The 19,448-nt window shown below is 42.4% G+C and overlaps 1 protein-coding gene and 1 long non-coding RNA gene across 50 annotated transcripts in view; one reads left to right on the plus strand and one right to left on the minus strand.

The window, feature by feature from the left end:
* Window positions 1-496: 496 nt before the first annotated feature.
* On the minus strand, window positions 497-13,244 carry LOC144298371 (uncharacterized). 2 transcript variants are annotated; one of them, XR_013365367.1, is made up of 3 exons: window positions 13,060-13,244; window positions 11,439-11,641; window positions 497-1,024 (listed from the first exon to the last, which is right to left on the minus strand). It is a non-coding gene; the product is annotated as an uncharacterized LOC144298371 (long non-coding RNA). The 2 variants fall into 2 exon arrangements; XR_013365368.1 differs by lacking the exon at window positions 497-1,024 and adding an exon at window positions 5,895-6,046.
* LOC144298368 (uncharacterized) overlaps window positions 12,283-19,448 on the plus strand; it is a 234,434-nt gene continuing 227,268 nt past the window's right edge. For 3 of the 48 annotated variants that reach the window (XR_013365358.1, XR_013365363.1, XR_013365364.1), the window contains exon 1: window positions 12,365-12,616. The gene's annotated coding sequence lies outside the window, so the exon portion shown is untranslated. The other 45 variants (XR_013365330.1, XR_013365336.1, XR_013365351.1 and 42 more) reach the window with 29 other exon arrangements.

A 19,448-nucleotide genomic window follows, 5' to 3' on the forward strand; every position in this document is an offset into this window, starting at 1 on the left:
AGTTATTGATATAGTCAGGTTTTCCATTTTTTTCTTTGTGTCAATTTTGATATTTTTTATTTTTGTAGAAAATTTCTCCTTGTATCTATGTTTTATGTCAACATAAAGTTGTTTGCAACAATTTCATGATTAAAAAACAAACTTTTTCTGTATTTTAATTACAATCTAATGAGAATATTGTTTGTGCCTTATCTCTTTTTTCTTGATTAATCTTGTAATAAGTTTGCCCACATAATGAATATTTTCAGAGAACTAACTTGTTCTTTGTCAAAACTTCTTGTCAAGTTTGTCAAAAAGTTCTTGTCAAAACTTCTGTTTTTTCCTCTTTCATCACTTTCTGCTCTTATTTTTATTTCCTTCTTTCTACCTTTTTGGGGATTTTTTTTTCTAGCTTTAAAAGTGAATGCATAATTCATTTATTCTCAATATTTTATATATTAGTTAGCATTATAGCATTGGCTGCATAGAGGAGAGACCCAAAATAACAGCAGCTTAAATAAGATGATAGTTTATTTTTCTCACACATGAAAATGTAGAAGATAGGAAATTCAAGACTGACATGGTAAAAAAAAAAAAAAGTATAAGATAAATTATCAGCCTTTCACATAGCCAATATACTGTGATGAAGTAGGATCAGGAAAATAGTAAAAATCCCATTGGGACAGAGGAGAGAGTAAAACACACCCTATGGCTGCTGCTCCCTAACCGTGACAAACTTCATCGCCCATCAAGCAGCCTCTGATTCTTGCTCTTGGAGAGACTCTGCGTTTCATCATCCTTGAAGTCTCCTGGTGTTACCTTGTCTGTTATTCTTCTTGGCGACATCTGAGGTAGGCCTTGCAGAACACATTCTCTTTGCTTAGAACAGTTCTCTGGGGATCCCTGGGTGGCGCAGCGGTTTGGCGCCTGCCTTTGGCCCAGGGCGCGATCCTGGAGACCTGGGATCGAATCCCGCGTCGGGCTCCCGGTGCATGGAGCCTGCTTCTCCCTCTGCCTGTGTCTCTGCCTCTCTCTCTCTCTGTGACTATCATAAATAAATAAAAAATTAAAAAAAAAAACACAATTAGAACAGTTCTCTTGTTTAGAAGCTTTCAAATCTGAAAACTCTTGTGTTACTTTAAAAATTTTCCTTTTAAAGGTGCCTTGCTCATTATCCTTCAACTGAGTGGGAGCTAACTAGTCGCATCTAAAACAAAGACTTGGGTGGGGAAGACAGCTCCAGGACAGACAGTTTCCTCCATGTTAGCTCTAATTTTATGGCAAAAATATCTCTTAAAAGAAGGTATTGATAGAACTTTGGAGCCATGGTATTATTTCCTGCTAAGTCTGGCACTACAGAACTACCATTCTTAATAGCTTCATTTTGGTATAAAAGTAAGTGGCCCTTTCAATTCTGAAAAGCCCCAAATGGCCAGACTCCTGGTCAACTTAGATTAAGCTACAGGCAGAGAGCGCTTCAGTGCTGTATTTTCTTCCATTTTTGTAGCACACTGGCTAGCCTTATCTTGGATTTATATCTCTTCATTAGGATTTTGCTGAAATCCACAAGCAGCAGCAACACAGACCAACATTCTTTCTCTATTATGTGTATATAGATGCGAGCACTACAGACTCAGCGAACACATGGTCTATCTTGCAAAGTAGAGCATTACTATTTTGCCAAGTATATAATCACTGCATAACAAGGATTACTAATATTCCAACCTGTACTCTCTGAGTCAGCAATGCCTATCTATCACCCAGTCAGTGGTCTGAAGCCATACAGATGTTTATTTCTGTTACATTCAGCCCTCTACCTTAAGGTACCAAAATTAAATGAATCTCTGTTTAACAGAAGTAGTGGCTTTCACAAGATAAATATTTATTTCTCATGTAAAATACTGGAGGTGGGCAGTCCAGGCCTACATGGAGGAGGCTCTACTTTCATGAAATCCTTAGGGACTCCAGATCTGTTTTTTTTTTTTTTTTTTCCCCTCACCAATCCTTAGGGTGTTGCCCTGGTCCTTATGACTATAGAGGCACCACAGCAGAGAAAGATTTGTCCTGGTTTGCCTGGGACTTTCCTGGTGGCACTGACAGTCCCATGTCCTGGGAAATTCCTCAGTACCTGGCAACTTGGTAGATTTGGTCACACTACTCTATTTCCACCCCAACTGGCTGTATTGCAACTCCATTCTGATGCTAACCAGCCAGAGTTAGCATCAGATCTCACAACTTAAGGACTCACATGCTTTCACAAGACTATCACCACTTCAGATTGCAGCTGGTGTTCCCAGGCCACCTGTTTCTGACCAATTGGCCCCCAGTCCAGGGGGTTCCCATAACATCCTTCAGGTGTGATAATTTGCCATAATTATCCACAGAATGAAAGTGCTATACTTACGATTACTCTTTTATCCTAAAGGGTACACACAGAAGGAGTAGGAGGTTCTTGAATGCAGGACTTCCAGGCCCTTTGCCTGTGAAGTCAGGCTGTACCACCCAGCCGGCACATCAATGTGTACACCAGTCTAGAAGCTCCTCTGGGCTTTGAGTCCAGGGTTTTTATTGGGTTTACAATGATTGATTGAATCATTGGCCACATGATTAAACTCAATATCCAGATCCCTCTCCCTCCTTAGAGGTTAAGTGGCTGAAAGCCTCGGCCTATTAATCACATGCTTGGTCCTTCTGGTGATCAGCCCCCGACCCTCATCCTGACGTTATCTAGGGCCTTATCTAGAGTCATTTCATTTATATAAATTACATTACATACCTTACATAAAAGAGATGGTCTCTATCACTTAGGACATCCACAGGGTTTTTGAAGGTCTGTGCTAGGTACCCAGGACAAAAACCAGGCAAATTATTTATTATATCACAACAAACCCACTGCCACCATATATATATTTTGGTCAGCAGGAAGGTGAAAAGTATCAAGGAGTCAGGTTGACAACATGATCAGAAAACTGTACATGTTACTTCTTTTTAATATCCATTGGCCAGAACTTCAACACTGGCCATTCTAACTGCAAGACAGGCTGGGAAATATGTCCATATTCTGCAGCCATGTGCCTACCTAGAAATCAGAGGTTTATTATTATAGGAAAGATGGAGGATAGATATTGAGGTATAGATACTAGTCTGAAACACATTTCCTTTTTTATTTTTAAAGATTTCATTTTTTTATTAGAGAGAGAGAGTGAGCCCACAGTGTGTGTGGGGGGAGGACCAGAGGGAGAGGGAGGAACAGGCTCCCCACTGAGGAGGGAGCCCAATGTGGGACTCCGTCCCAGGACTCTGAGATCATGACCTGAGCCACAGGCACACGCTTAACTGATTGAGCCGCCTGGGCACCCCTAAACCACATTTCTTTCTTTGATAATGTTATTAAGCCTACACAGTTTATTTGATATCCTGCTTTAGCTCAACCACTGAGCCACCCAGGTGTCCGAATGTAATAAAGTCTTAACAAAAATTTTCCATGTAAATACGTGTGACTTGGTGCACATCCTTATTTTATTAAGATAAATTCTATGAATGGGGGGGCAATGGATAGCTCAGTGGTTGAGCGTCTGCCTTTGGCTCAGGTCATGATCCTGGGGTCCTGGGATCAAGTCCTGATTTGGGCTCCCTGCAAGGAGCCTGCTTCTCTCTCTGCTCATGTCTCTGCCTCTCTGTGTTCTCATGAATAAATAAATAATATCTTAAAAAGAATTCTATGCATGGGATTGCCCCTTCAAAGATACATTTTTAAAAAAAACAAATGATTGCCACGGCTGTCAGTGTGCCCCTCCCCCAGAGGGGTCAAACCAACTTTCTTACACCATCTTGAACATTGTGTATCATATTTTTATCTTTGCTGATGGTCAGACCACCTCCTTTTTTGCTCATGAGGAGAGAGAAACTTGACAATGTCCAGCAGCTGGCAAAATAAAGCAGAAGGAGCTCCAGGAGTTGATTCTGACTCTCATTTCCTGCCCAGGAGAGAGGGTGGAAAAATGACAAAATCCAGCTGTGCCACTCTTTCACATCCAGACTTTTGAATTCTAAAATTCTTTTGCTCTGTCTAGCACCAGCTGGGCTGAAATTTTGTGGAAAAGATGTCCTTCTCCTGAGGAACGAATCATCCCTGCTAACATCTATGCCTCACCCAGGACACAGAGCTTGACAAATACTCTTTAGCCAAGTGTGTTGTCTTAGCTGGAAGCTGGAGAACAATCAAGTCTCTCTTTTGCTGATGTGCAGCTCAGCTGGGTCCTCATAGCTCTGGTCTCTGCCCAAATGTTTTTATGACTTCCCTTCAGAAGCTGGCAGCAGCAGGGGCCCCCCACCTATCCCAGTTAGGGTTATTGGTCCTTTGGAAGCAAAGATGTAGCCACTTACATGAAGAAACCAAAATAACAATTGAACTTCTATACTCGTGATCCCATTTGAGTCTCGTACCACCCTGTGAGCTAAGAACGATTATTGTTTCCCTTTTATCGACGAGTACACTGAAGTATAAAAAAGCCTAGGGAGATTTTGTTGGCTTATATGGTTAGAAAGAGGCCTTCCCTGACTACTTTTGCTGTGTAATCTGCTGTGCCCTGCCAGTCACTAACTCTATTACTCTATTTTAACATTACTGATCACAATGACTAATTTTTGTCTTGTTTCCTTATTGTGGTAGACAGTCTCTGAGATGGTACCCAATGATCTTCACCTCCCAGTATGTATGTCATTGTGTCTCTTCTCCCACACTGAATCATGCTGGCTTGTGTGACTACTGGAGTCTAGTGGATGATGTATGACTTTCAAGGTCAAAAAGGGCATAGCTTTGCCCTGTTTAGGGAAGCCATCTGCCTTGCCATAGGGATGCTCAAGCATCCCACGGAGAGGCCCACATAAGAGTGACTGGGGCCTCTTACTGCCAACATCAACTTGCCAGCTACATAAACGAGCCACCTTGAAAATGGAGCCATCAACCCAGTCAAGGCATCAGCTAAAGCCCAGATGAGAGTCACTGCAATCTCACAGGAGACCTTCCACCAGAGCTGAGTTCAAGTGGCTCCTGAGTTCCTGACCCATGTGTGACCCCATTTGAGATATTGGAACTGAAATGTGAGATATATTGGGTGTTTATTGTCATTTAAAGGAGTAATTGGTGATTTGTCATGTGGCAATAGATAGCTAAGACGCTATTCGTTTATTTCCCCCGGTAGACTATAAACTCTGTGAGAGCAGGGCTCATGTCTTTCTGATTCACTCACCTTCACATCTGGAACAATGCCAAGCACACAGCAGCAACTTTATATTTAGTGGATAAATTAATCATTGAAAGTGGTGGCAAAAGGATTAAAATCTTTATGCTCAAGCCTCACCTTCTGGCCCGTTCTCATGACACTTCTCTTTTGATTCTCTTTCCTTATTGAAGTTGAGCCACATAGCCCCACATGGCGGAGTGGGTGGGCTTTTTCCTGTTGCCTACACAGCAATTCATAGTTAATTAAACCTTTGCATAAACAGAAGAAGGAAGGATGTAAAAGTAATGAGCTGACAGCCCAGTGTGTATTATGTGGGGCTGAGAAGAGAAGTTAATTTAGAGAAGAATTATGCACAGGCGGAAGAGAAGTCCATTAAAACAAACCAACTGTCTGGAAAGAGATAAAGCAAAAATGGATTCTGCATCCTGTGAAATAAATAGCAAAACTGCACATTTAGGGCACTTTGGAATCCTCAGAGCTGAGGCCCATGATGAGTAGGAAAGGGAAATACTGGGTTATGTAGGCAGGGGTGCAGAAGCAGCTCCTTCAGTTCTGTGTGGGGTGCAAGATGTGTCTTGCTGGAGCATAGTTCTTGTTCTAGGATTGCTTTGCTCACAACCCATTTGTCTTAGCATGGGGTTCCCCCAGAGAAGATTCTGAGCCAAGAACTAGAATACAAGGACTTTATTGGGAGGTGCAAGGAATATGAGTAGATGAGGAGGAAGGTAATCTAGGAGAAGGAAAGGAAGCAAATAAAGCTATTAATCCAGCCACCACAGTGGGTACCTAGAGATTAATCCCCTGGTGGAACTTCGAGAGACCTAAAAAAATAAAAAATAAAAAAAAAACATACCTCCCATTTATCTCAAAAGATGAGGGAGCTGGGATAGTTATACCCCAACACCCATCAGCAGGGAGATACTAACTTTCAGACACCATTCTCATGATCTTAATTAATTCATTTTACCTGGATCATTCATTCATCCCACAGAGATTTATTTCCAGCCCACTGAGCTAGGTGCTGGGGACACAGCGAGCAAACACAGATGTGGGGATAACAGCCCATAATCCATAATCCAACTCTTTAACACACTCCCAGAAGAAACAGGTTGGAGTACAGGCTTTCCCTAAACTGTTCAACTATTCAGGGCTCCCCAAATTTATGCTATAGACCCAGAATATCCCAGGAGAGAATTAGCTCCTAAATTAGTCATGCTGTCAGAAGTACTGCAATAACCATGGTTTGGGGAAACCTAACCTCCCCTTTTCCTGATTTGTCTGTAGCCTGAGTCTTCTTCCTCTTTGAATACCAAAGTATTTATTGCAAGGAGGCATCACCATGCTATTACCTTTCCAGGAACTTTATGTGGGCAGATATCCAATTAGTACCTTAAAATAAAGCCTGATTCATAATGATATCTGTTGCTGCTACAGTGGCTTAAACACTTTTTAAGTTTCCAGACTTTGTGGGGGAGATACAGAAGCATTTATGATACATACTAAAACTGAAAAGAAATTTAAAAGATGTTGAATTTTTTAGAGACAAATTAACTACCAATTAAACAGCACATATGTATCAAAGGAAGAAAACAATGTTTCATTCATTCATTCGTTTTTTTCATTCATTTAATGAAGAAATATTTATCGCGCACTTATGTGCCAGGCCCATGCTAAGCCCTCAAAACTAGCACTCAATAAAGCAAGGTGACATTTGAAAGGTCAACAGGGTGAGATCACGTAGGTTGTGGTAAGGTACTTGGGTTTTATTCTATGTGAGATATTGTGTTTGGTTGATCCTATTAATGACTCCAATCCTTCACTCCTCCTTGTAATCATAATTGTTGCCATGTAACTCAGCACTGCCTTCCCATTGGATTCTGAGCTTGGCCATGTTACTTGCTTTGACTAATGTTATATTAGCAAATAGGATTCTAGAGGAGGCTCAAAACACTCTTCCATGATTGGGCTTACTCATTCTTGCTCCTCTGCCTTGGTCATGGGAACTTGCCTGGGCTAGTCTGCTGGAGGATGGAACCGTGGAACAGCGTTGAGGCCATCCTAGATCAAACAATGTGCAGTTGGCCCCTGCTATGTTGAGTGAGCCCAACCAGGAGCATCTGAGTCCAGCCCAATCCATAGAAACCCACATATTCGTGGTTCTATGCTATTGCTATTGCAGTTTGGTTATTTGCTAACAGCTATCACTGCAGCAGTAGATAACAGATATAGATGGGAAGTAATTGGAGGGTTTTAAGCAGAGAAAGAGTCTTACCAATGTTTTCAACAGAGTCCTCTGGTTGCCCCATAAATTACAAAGTGGCAAGGATAGAATCAGGAAGCTTAAAAATTATTCAAATATCAATGGCAATCCTTGGGTGGACTCATACACACAATTGAGAGTTCCTCAATATTTTCACAAGAAAATAATAGTTTGTTTAGGGGATATCCAAAACGTTGAAAAGAACATGATAGGATATTGAACATGTAAGCACTCTCATTTTGATTGTAATCTTTTTAGCCAGGATAAATTTCCTGAACTGTTAAACACCATTTCTTTGGAGAACCCCTCCCTGACACCCCCAGATTAGGTTAGATTACCCTGTTATAAACCCTTCCCCCAGTATTTACTGTAATTGGGATTAAAAAGTATGTAATTTGTTTACTATCTACCATATCTCACTGGGAGCTCCTGGAGGGCAGAGATTGTGCCAGTTTTCTTCTGTCCTATAAATCTGGCACAGCTTCTGGCACACTGACCCCATTCAATAAAGATTTATGCTAATGATACATTCTGACTCCTTGGAAAAAAATAGTTGCACATTGATTAGAGTAGGCAAGGCAGCAGTAACAACTAAATATGTAATGCAACATAAGAGAATTTTTAAAAAATATTTTAGTCCCAATGTAGTTAATATATAGTTCTGTATTAGTTTCAGGTATACAATATAATGATTCAACAAGTTCATATATTACTCAGTGCTCATCATGGTAAGTGTGTTCTTAATCGCCTTCACCTATTTTACACATCTCCTGCCCACCTACCCTCTGGTGACCATCTGTTGGTTAATTAAGAGGCCGTGTTTTGGTTTCTTTCTCTTTTTCCTTTGTTCCTTTGCTTTGTTTCTTAAATTCCACATTATAAGTGAAATAATATGGTATCTGTCTCTCTCTGCCTGGCTTTCACTTAGCATTACTCTCTAGCTCCAACCATGTTGCTGGCAAGATTCATTGCAAATGGCAAGATTCATTCATTTTTATGATTAATATTCCATTGTGTATGTATATATATATACCATATCTTCTTTATCCATCATCAATTGATGGACACCTGAGCTGTTTCCATAATTTGGTCATTGTGGACATTGCTGCTACAAACATAGGGGTGCATGTATCCCTTCAAATTAGTGTTTTCGTATTCTTTGGATAAATATGCAGTAGTGACTACTGGATCATAGGCTAGTTCTGTTTTTTAACTTTCTGATGACCCTCCTCAGAAATTTTCCACAATGTTTTCCACAATGTCTGCACCAGTCTGCATTCCCACCAATAGTGCATGAGGTTTCTTTTTCTTCACATCCTTTCCAATACCTGTTGTTTCTTGTATTTTGGGTTTTAGCTACAATGTCTTTAAAATTTTATAAATAATTTAAAATTTATAGAAAATTTGCAAAAGTTGAACAAAGGATTCCTTGTATACTCTTACATTCTCTAATTGTTAACATTCTTCCATGCTTGCCTCATTATTCTTTCTCTTTCTGTCTGTGCTTTTTCTGAACCATTTGACAGTGAGCTGCAAATATGGCTAATTATCTCTAAATACTTCAGTGGGTATTTTCCCCAAACAAAGACACTCTTTTACATCACCTCAGTAGAACTATAAACAGGGACATTAACACGGATCCAGGAATACCACCCATCCACAGAACCATTCAGATCTTGCCTTCAGTAACCATCCTTTATCAGCACCCTTGCTTTCAGGTCCAGGATTTATCCAGGATTCTGTGCAGCACTTACTTATCATAACTCTTTAGTCCTTTTCAGTCTGGAACAGTGCCTTGGTTTTTCCATCGTTCCTTTACTTTAGCACTTTTCAAAATGTATGGGCTAGATGCTTTCTAGAGTGTTTCTCAGTTTGACTTGTCTGAGGTTTCTTCATGATTCAATCCTGGTGATACAGTCACTTGTGTATATTAAAAACTGAGGGACCACCTGGGTGGCTCAGTGATTGAGTCTCTGCCTTCAGCTCAGGTCATGATCCTGGGGTCTTGGGATCAAGTCCCGCATCTGACTTTCCAGAGAGAGCCTGCTTCTCCCTCTGCCTCTGTCTCTGCTTCTCTCTGTGCCTTTCATGAATAAATAAATAAAATCTTTTTTAAAAAACAACAAAAAAAACCCTGAGTCCTCCCCCGGTGTCTCTAATTCCAATCAAACTCCTTGTCTCCCTCTCTAACAGGAGAAACCTGGCTCCCCTTATGCTCAACTAGTCACATTCTTTCTCAGCACCCCTGCCTGTAAGCAATCTTCTGATTATGCAGACTGGCTCATTGCCTTGACCCTCGCACACTCATCAGCCTCCTGGGCCATGTCCTCCCTCCATTTTGTGGAGGCCTTGCTGGCCGACCATCCCACACCCCCACAAACATGGTGAGCCCAGACTCCATAATCTCTCCGGGGCATAGAGACTAAGTGAGCACCCTCCTGGATCCTGGCCCCATTGCTGTTAGCCACTACCAGGTGTTCATTTTTTGTTCAAGTAACAGTCCTGGGCAGATGAAGAGTTCTCTGGTGCTGGAGGAGGTCATCAAGAGGACACGATCCCCAGCTGACCCTAGAGCAATTGGAGGCTCCTCCTCCTCCCCTGTCCTTAGAATATACTACCACTCACCATTCCCACAGCGAGAGCCATTTGTCGGGAGGTAGCCTTGAGGGAGTAAGGTGTTGTTGAGACCCTCTGGTGGGTGCAGGTGACTGAGTCCCATTAGGCCTCTCTGTAAACTGTTAAGTTTCTAGAGGGCAGGTGCTAAGATCTGCTGTCTTCCGGAGTCCAAGACAAGTGTTGTGTGTGTAAGCTCCTTGGCTTATTTCACCTGCTATCTGCTGATCTGGAGCAGCCTCTTCCCTGAGTCTCTTCTTGCCCTCTTGGGTTTGGCGGGTTTCAGATTTCACCCCAAGCTCCCAAGGTGAGCCACCAGAAGTACCACCTACGGCTTATAAGGATCTAACAGGTAGGGTGACCAAATACCTCTCTCCCTCCCCAGCCTGAACTTTCCTGTCCATAGTCTTATTCTGATGAGAGAAGCTCCACCACCATGAGACTTGAGGATTTTGGGTGGCCCTTGTCAGTTTTCCTTGCAGACTTGCCACCATTTCTGCTTACTGAAACCGATGACTCCGTGTTGAGTTGTTGCGCATGGACTCTTGCCTTTGGAATTGGCTATTTATTTCCTCTTCCAGGTTCAGGGGGTGAGGAACAGTGCGGGATTTGGAGTCCCACGGTTCTTCCTTTTTTTTTTTTTAATTTAATTTATTTATTCATGAGAGATACAGAAGGAGAGAGAGGCAGAGACACAGGCAGAGGGAGAAGCAGGCTCCATGCAGGGAGCCCGACGCAGGACTCGATCCCGGGTCTCCAGGATCACGCCCTGGGCTGAAGGTGGAGCTAAACTGCTGAGCCACCGGGGCTGCCCCGAGTTCCAGGGTTCTCCATTCAAATTCCAGCAGTGCTGCTTACTGGCTGTATGACTCTGGATGAATAACTTCACTTTTCTAGACCTTGTTTCCTTCTCCATAAAAACTAGTCCTACTTCATGGGATTGTGGTGAAGTTCGGATAACATAGTACCCAGAGTGGGCTCAGAGCAGTTCTTGGCACACGCTGAGCTCCCAAAGGTAGCACTTGCTATTCCCACTCCTTTTTTGGTCCACTTGTTCTTTTTTAAAAAGTTGTATTTAAGTAATGTCTATACCCAATGTGGGGCTCAAACTCACAGCTCCAAGATCAAGAGTTGGATGCTTTCCTGACTCAGCCAGCCAGGAACCTCTGGTCCAAATGATCTAGTAAAGGTGTTGGAACGTGCTGTCCACACAGTAAGCATTTTAATAGGTTGTCCAAATGCAGTGGATTAAAAATTCTGCTGGAAGCCATACCCTAACTACCTCTGGCTGGCAGTAAATGACCTGTTCACACCCAGGGCACACTTGAGCATGCACTCACCTGCACCCAGGCGGGGATCTACAGCAGGCTCCCCTCCATGTCATGCCCACAGGCATCCTGGGCTTTAGTTGTGGAGCAGTGGAGCAGGTGTCTCTAAAGCTTCTGGGCAAGTCCAGTGCCAGAGATGAAGGGTCTTCTAATTGGGCCTCAGGCAGCGAAGAGGCCCTTGTCCATCCACAGTACTGGCTTGTTTTAAGGGAGATCTTTGAGGAAGCAGGAGAGGGCTCAGGCTGGGGCAGAGCCTTCCAGTTGGGCAAATGTCTATTGCCCAGTAGGACTGGGCTCTGGGAGATCCCAAAGAGGTTGTCAAGAACCCTTCTGAACTGGGAGGTGAACACAGGGAAACACCGTGGTCCCCCTCCCAGGCTCCATCCTTGGGGCTGGTGCTTGTGTCTCCCCTTATTGTCCATTTCCCTTAATCTGGGGATGGGGCTGAGAGAGGGAGGGCTTGGTAAGCACCAGCATGTTCCAGCTCATGCTGGAAGTCTCCATGTACCCTCGTATGCTGCCCAGGATATGTTCAGAGATCACGCGCTGATGAGCAGACCATGTACTGTTTAACTGGGCCGGCTTCCCCAGGTTTGAGTGGGGGAACTGGGCCCACTGGATTTTATCCTAGATTACTAGTGTGCTTTGGGCTAAGGACTCCCCTTGTCTTCCACGCTGGGGGCTTCTGTGCAGAGAAAGCTGCAAATTAACCTCGTAGGCTGACCTGAAATTTGCCTTGGCCACTGACCGTTATAACGGAGCTGACTGCAAAGGCAAGGCCTCTGTTGCCTTGTGACCTGGCCAGGTTGCTATGGGAACCAGGGTTCTGACATCCCTGTGGCTCCCTGGAGTTAGGAAGTGTCCCCTGGGAGCAGAGGGGCCAAGTCAGACAGGGGCGTGGGAACAGAGGCAGAAAACCGGGGATTTGGGAGGTGAGGTTAGGAGATAGGACGGGAAAAATCCCACTTCCTGAGGTGGGGACTAGGCCCCCATTCTTAGCTGGGCTCAGAACTGAGCTCCCAGGAACCCTTCTTTCTGGAAACACTCCCTGCCCCCAGGCCTTCAGAGCAGTGTCTGGGTATCCCCTTTCACTTAGCCAAGGAAACTTCGAGCAGAATGGGGTCCGGGCTGACTTCCACCCTCAAATGAGCCTCTGGTGACACAGACCAAGTGGATGTGAACCAGTTCTGGTTTGTACAAATTTGGACCTCTCTGTGCCCCGGTTCCCTTCCATGAAAAAAATGGCATGAATGATAGGGCTCTTCCCATGTACCCATTAGGCTGTTGTGGAGGTGAAAATATAAACTTGGCCACCTTCAGACCCCAGGAGGCTTGGTGACTCTCTACTCCAGGAAACCCTAGCTGGTGGTGCCCTCTGCCCCCTGCTGAGAATCTGGGTGCCTTAATCTGGAGACCCAAGCCTGGCTCGATGTTTCTTTTTCTCTGTTGTCCTGGGCCAGCTTCCCTGCCCCTAACTAAACTCTCAGCTGTGTCTGAGGGGGAACCATACCTCAATCATTTCTGCAGCTGAGTTCCCTCCCCCTCCTCCCCACTGCCGACTTTCCCACCCTGTGCCCTTTCTGGGCTAGCACCAAACCTGATCCCTAGTAGGAATGCAGTAATTGTTACTTACATATACAGCATTTTAAAATATAACCAGTATTTGTTATTATCTCAATGTCTCCAGCTTTTGTCTGTTTTGAAGGGGCCTCCCTGGAGAGGACCCTGAGACAAGAATTCTGGGGCAGGTGGTGTTTTTAGGAGATGACACTAGGAAGGGAGTGGAGGGTAGGTAGTGAAGGGTGCATGGTCGAGACAGTGTTACTATGGCAACTCTGGGGGCTGGTGTAGAACATGCCTCATTGTGACCTCACACAAGGAAAAAGAGAGCCAGGGTTGACCTCTCCCAGTACCCACTGATGTTGGAGGTCTTCGGGAGGATGTGAGCACTGGTTGACCCCAGAGCCGGACCCAGGCAATTGGAGGTTCCACATGCCCTCTCCATTCTTGGAATGTACATTCTACTCACCCCTCCCACGGTGGGAGATGTTTTCAAGGACACAGTGGGAGGGAGCAATGTGTAATTGAGACTATCTGGATGGCATATGTGATGGAGTCCCATTAAGATCTCTCTGTAAACTATTAAGATTCTTGCAGGTGCTGGCCTCGTGGTTGCCCAAGGTGAGCCTGGTATATAAGTTCCCTTTGCTTTTTGAACCTGCCACCTATCCATCTGGAGTGGCCTTTTTCTTTTCTTTTCTTTTCTTTTCTTTTCTTTTCTTTTCTTTTCTTTTCTTTTCTTTTCTTTTCTCTTTTCTTTTCTTTAGTAACTATTACACTTGACTAAATATTTAATGAAGAAATAATGCCACAAATTTGTTGTACAAATTTCTCAGAAAATAGAAAAAGAAATATGTCACAATCCATTTTATGGGACAGCATTATTTTGACACCAAAACCAAAGGCATTTTTTAAAAAGGCTAGACCTCTATGAACTTAGGGGCAATACTGTTAATAAAATACTAACAGAGCAAATAGAAGTGTATAAAGTATATAAAAGCAAATATATCATGATCAAGTGGATTTTATCCCCCCAATTAAGGTGGTTCAAAAATCAATGTAATTCACCGTATCAAAAACTAGAAAAGAAAAATAACAGGTGCAGAAAAATCATTTGACAGAATAAAACATGTTTTCTTGATGAAAACTCAGCAAAGCAGGTGCCCCAAATTATAAAGAGGTATAACACTATTAAGCTTGAAACTTATTAAATAAGGAAGATTTGAATATATATTGATTTGAATGAAAACATTTAGATAAGTGTCTAAATCTTTTGACAAAATTCTCCCAATTCAAGAGGACATAATATGAGCCATAATATGAACCCAAAGCCCTAAGTATACAGCTTCTCTTTGCCCAATAATTACATATCTAAGATTTTATTGGAATAAAATAAAAAAAGTGCACAATAATGATTTATAGCATGCTTCCTATTAGCAAAATTTGATGACTATATATACATCAAAGGAAGACTGGTTAAAAAAATATTGTATAAACAAATAAGTTTTGGGGATGTAATGCACAGCATGATGACTATAGTTAATAATACTGCTTTGCATATTTGAAAATTTCTAGGAGAATCAATAGATCTTAAGTTTCCATTATAAGGAGGTAAATTTATTAAATATGTGTAGTGATGGATCTTTTTTTTTGTATATTTTTTATTGGAATTTGATTTGCCAACATCTAGCATAGCACCCAGTGCTCATCCCATCAAGTGCCCCCCTCAGTGCCCATCACCCAGTCACCCCAACCCCCCTCGCCTTCCACTACCCCTTGTTCGTTTCCCAGAGTTAGGAGTCTCTCATGTTCTATCACCCTCACTGATATTTCCCACTCATTTTCTGGACTGGCCTCTTTTCTTGGTCTCTTCCTGACGTCTGTTTATAAGGGGTCAGCTTTAGATTTCACCTGGGAAGTACCTGAGTTTTCAAACCAACAGGCTGAGAGCTGTTGGAGACATTATGTCCCTGTGTGAGGCTGTGTAGCTCATAAACTTAAGTGACTATCTGACCCAGGTGGTAGTGGTGCTGGTGGGGGTGCGGGAAGTGTGTGTGAAACCTTCAGATTCAGGCCTTCCTCTACCTGGAATAGTCTAACTTGGTAGGCATTTTAGCCTAGATGATTTAAAAATAGGGCTTATTAAATGTCCAAACATAAAATATTTCAGAGCATAAGAGATTTCAAAGTTAAACCAAATAACTTTCTAGGGAACCTTCCAACATATGTTGGTTTCAAAATATGTAAATATGTTGACTTTTATTATGTAACAAACCACCCAAAGCTGTAGGGTCTTAAATCAACAACTATTTACTTAGCTCACGATTTGCAGGTAGGCAGGGCCCAGATGGGCATTTCTTCTGCTCTCTGCCCGGCTCAGTGCTGTGTCCGTGCTGGACTGCCAGCTTGGCTGGGAGCTGGCTGATGCAGAATGGCTTTAGCCGAGGTGGCTGGTCTTGTTGCACGTGGTCTCTCATTTCTCAGCAGGCTACCTACCCTAGGCTGTTCACATGGTGTCTAGGTGGGGTTTTGAAAAAGGAACTGTGACATTTTCTTAAGATCTTGGCTTGGAATTGGCGTCATTTCTACCACATTTTATTTACTTTTTATCTTTATTTTTTAAAGATATTTATTCATGAGAGACAGGTAGAACATAGAGGAAGAAGCAGGCTCCTCACAAGGAACTCGATGTGGGACTTGATCCCCTGTCCCGGGATTACTCCCTGAGCCAAAGGCAGATGCTCAACCGATGAGCCACCCAGGCACCCCTTATTTACTTTTTAAATGAAAATGTTTTGAGACCATTGTAGATTCACATGCAGTTGCAAGAAGTAATAGTGATCCTGTGTTCCCTTTACCCAGTTTCCCCCCTTGGTGTTATCTTAGGAAACTGTAGTAGAGCACTGTAGCCAGGATGCAGGCACTGAGCTAGTCAAGACAAAGAACATGTCCAGCACCACAAAGATTGTCCGTGTTATAACCACATCTACTTCTTTCCTCATCCCCTCCCCCATCACTGAAGCCCATCAATCTGTTGTCTATTTCTACAATTTTGTCACTTTAAGAATGCTATATAAATGGGATCATTTTGTATCTCTTTGGGATTGACTTTTCCCACTCAGAATAACTCTCTGGAAATTATACCAGCTTGCTGCATGAATTAATAGTTCTTTATTATTGTTTGAGTAGCCATCCATGATGTGGATAGACCCCAGTTTGTGGGACTGCTGGCCTGCTGAAGACTTTTGGATTGCTTCCAGTTTCTAGCCATTATGAGTAAGACCACTATAAACATTTGTATATGGACATTTGTGTGAATGTAAGTTTTCATTTCTCTTGGATAAATGCCCAGGAGCATAATTTCTGAGTTACATGGTGCTTCCATGTTTAGATTTTTTTTAAAAGAGAAACTGCTAAATTGTTTTCCAGGGTGGCCAGATCATTTTACATTCCCACCAGTGGTGTATGAATGATCCTGTTTCTTTACATCCTCTCCAGAATTTGGTGGTGTCACTTAAAAAATGGAGCCATTCTAATGATGTTCAGTGATATTACAATTTTAATTTGTGTTTCCCTAATGGCTAATAATGTTGAACATCTTTTTGTGGCCTTATAATCATCTATATATCTTCTAATGGAAATATCTCTTCAGTTCTCTGCCCATTTGCTAGTGGTATTGCCTCCCCCCACCCTACTGTTGATTTTGAAAGAACTCTCTCTCTCTATATATATATTCTAGATACCAGTGTTCTGTTGGATATGTGGTTTGCAAATATTTTCTCCCATTCTGTAGCCTGTGTTTTCATCCTCTTTACCTGGTCTTTCAGAGTAGAAGTGTTTAATTTCAATGAAGTCCAGTCTACCAACATATTTTTTTAAAGATTTTATTTATTTATTCATGAGAGACACAGAGGCAGAGGCATAGGCAGAGGGAGAAGCAGGCTCCCTCTGGGGAGCCCGATGGGGGACTTGATCCCAGGACCCTGGGATCATGACCTAAGCCAAAGGCAGACATTCAACCACTGAGCCACCCAAGTACCCTTCCAATATTTCTTTTCGTGGATTATGTTTTTGAGGTCAAGTCTAAGAACTCTGCCTATGCATGGATCCAGAGGATTTTCTTTTATAAAAATTTTATAGTTTTATGTTTTCTATTAGATAAGTCTGTTTTTCCATTAAAAATTTTTTTATTTATTTATTCATGAGAGGGGCAGGGAGGCAGAGACACAGGCAGAGAGAGAAGCAGGCTCCAAGCAGGGAGCTCCACATGGGACTCCGTCCCGGGACTCCAGGACCACGCCCTGGGCTGAAGGCAGGCGCTAAACCACTGAGCCACCCAGGGATCCCCCTGTTGTTCCTTTTAAGTTAATTTTTTATCTAAGTTGTGAGAATTAGGTCAAAATTCATTTTTCTTTTGCCTACGAATGCCCAATTGTTTCAAAATTATTTGTGAGAGGCTTTATTTTTTCCATTGAATTGCTTTTGCACTTTGTAAAAAAAAAAATCAGTTGGGCATATTTGTGTGGATTTGTTTTGGGCTTTCTTGTTCTAATATTTGATCTGTTTCATCTATCCCACTGACAATTCTTTTTTTTTTTTTTTTTAAGATTTATTTAAATCTTTAAAGAGAGAGAGGCAGAGACATAGAGGAAGAAGCAGGCTACTCACAGGAAGCCCAATGTGGGGCTCGATCCCAGCACCGGGATCACACCCCGAGCCTAAGGCAGATGCTCAACCGCTGGGCCACCCAGGTGCCCCCCTCTGCCAGTTCTTTTTTTTTTTTTTAAAGATTTTATTCATGTGAGAGACAGAGAGAGAGAGAGAGAGAGAGGCAGAGAGGCAGACACATAGGCAGAGGGAGAAGCAGGCTCCATGCAAGGAGCCTGAAGTGGGACTCGATCTCGGATCTCCAGGATCACGCCCTGGGGTGAAAGTGGTGCTAAACCGCTGAGCCACCCAGGCTGCCCCCCTCTGCCAGTTCTACAATGTATTGATAACTGTAACTATATATCTTGAAGTTGTGTACATGAATTCATCCCACTTTAGTCTTTTCCAAAAATTTTTTAGTTATTATGCCTATGCATTTTCATATAGATTTTAAAATCTTATCTATAGAAAAAATTTTGATGGGATTTTGGTAGTAATTGCATTAAACCTGTACATCAATTTGAGGAGCATTAAGTTTTACAGTGTTGAGTCTTCCAACCCAACATGTGTTTTTCCATTTATTTAGATATTCTTTGATTTCCTTCATGAGGGGTTTGTAGTTTTTATCATACAAGTCCTGTTCATGTTTTTATAATTTTTCCTTCATCAGACATAATTAGAAAACTCAAGAGAAGGAAAGTCTACTGTAATTACCCACATTCTTCCATGCTGATGTTCCAATGTTCCCTTTTTAATCATTCCATTTCTATTTCTAGAACTTTCCTGAGTTCTTTTTAGGTAGGTCTGCTGGTGAGAAATTCTTAGTTTTCCTTCATCTGAGAAGTCTTGATTTCTCCTTCATTCTTAAAGTATGTTTTCATTGGATAAAACATCTTACAGTGCTTGAAACATGTGCCACTTCTCTCTGGCTTCCATCGTTTCTAATGAGAAATATGCCATCATTCAAGTCATTTAGAATTTGCTCAACTTGAATCTGTAAGGTTCTGTCTTTTGCCATGTTTGGAAAGTTTTCAGCTGTTCTTTCTTTTCTTTTCAAGATTTTATTTATGAGAGACACAGAAAGAGAGACAGGCAGAGACACAGGCAGAGGGAGAAGCAGGCTCCATGCAGGGAGCCTGATGTGGGACTCGATCCTGGGTCTCCAGGATCACGCCCTGAGCTGAAGGTGGCACTAAACCACTGAGCTACCCGGGCTGCCCGACAGCTGTTATTTCTTTTCAGTACTTTTTCAGCTCTGTTCTTTCTCCTCTCTCCTGAACTGAACACAAATGTTGTATCTTGTGTAAAGTACCCAACGTCTCAGAGCCCTCCATTTTTTCCCCCCAGTTTGTCTCTCTGGTGTCCAGATTGGGTAATTTCTACTTTCATGCTTTTCAGTCCACTAATTCTTTTTCTTCTATTCTGCTGTTGAGATCACCTACCTATTGAGTTTTTAAATCTTCAGTTTTGTGTTTTTCAGTTCTAAAACCTCCATTCAGTTCATCTTCATTTATTTTTTTGCTGAGACTCTTATTTTTCCATTTGTTTCATATCCATTCATAATTGCTCACAGAAACATTTTTATGATGCTTTAAAATTCTTTTTGGGTAACTCTGGGGTACCTGGGTGGCTCAGTCAGCATCTGACTCTTGATTTCAGTTCGGGTTGTGATCTCAGGGTCCTGGGATTGAGCCCTGAGATAAGCTCTCTGCTCAGCATGGGGTCTGCTTGAGGATTCTCTATACTCCCCGGCCCTCCCCTCACATGCAAGCACACATTTTCTCTCTTTAAAAATATTTATTTGAGAGAGAGAGC

Source organism: Canis aureus, chromosome 26, assembly GCF_053574225.1.
Source record: "Canis aureus isolate CA01 chromosome 26, VMU_Caureus_v.1.0, whole genome shotgun sequence".
NCBI lineage: Eukaryota > Metazoa > Chordata > Mammalia > Carnivora > Canidae > Canis > Canis aureus.